Source organism: Gavialis gangeticus, unplaced genomic scaffold (assembly GCF_001723915.1).
Source record: "Gavialis gangeticus isolate Ggan-Ray unplaced genomic scaffold, GavGan_comp1, whole genome shotgun sequence".
NCBI classification, from domain to species: Eukaryota; Metazoa; Chordata; order Crocodylia; family Gavialidae; genus Gavialis; species Gavialis gangeticus.
Window position 1 is genome coordinate 209,584,323 of NW_017728992.1, and position 689 is coordinate 209,585,011.

At 49.3% G+C, this 689-nt stretch overlaps 1 protein-coding gene across 2 annotated transcripts in view; it reads right to left on the bottom strand.

Moving 5' to 3' along the window:
- PUF60 (poly(U) binding splicing factor 60) overlaps positions 1–689 on the bottom strand; it is a 33,809-nt gene that overhangs the window by 32,153 nt on the left and 967 nt on the right. The window lies entirely within an intron of this gene.

Below are 689 nucleotides of genomic sequence, written 5' to 3' on the forward strand. Positions count from 1 at the left end.
GATATTTTCTGTAAAGCAAAAAAAAGCAATGTTTATGATCATCTGCCCCCCCCCCACAAGTCAAACACAGTATTTAGGGTTGGGCAGTTCAACTTATGGCCTGTAAGTGGTTAATCTGCAACCCACTGACTCCTGCAAGCCACTGCAGTGGGTTGTGCCCGAGGATGGATCTGTCATCTGTGCTCCCTCTCCCTCCTCCATCTGCTGTTTCCTGCCCCTGCCTTGGAAGAGCACACAGCTCAGGAGCCACCTGTGCACAAAGCCCCCACAAGTACAGCGCGCGATCCCCAGGAACTTGCACACTGGACAGCCTTGATGCTGCAGCAGTCAGCTTGTTACTTCAAGCACCATAACCAAGGGTCTGGTTTCTTCAAAATCCACTAAAAAGACCACTAACATCTAGCCTGGAAACCTCCAAATTACAAAAGTTACACCTGCCTCCAGTAGGCCAACATCTTACTTGCACATGCCCAACACTGAGGTTGGTAAGAAAGCCACTGCTTAAGATGCTGGAAGGCTCCGAGGGAAGGGAAAAACATCTGACCTAAAGCCCACTGCACTGGGGAATCCCAGCTTTCAGAAATGAAAGACTCTGGGTAGATGTCACTGCAGAAATTACATCCAGCTACATTCTACCATCAGGTTGAGACAGACAGCAGCCCTAGATTTCAGGAGGGCAGACTTCAATG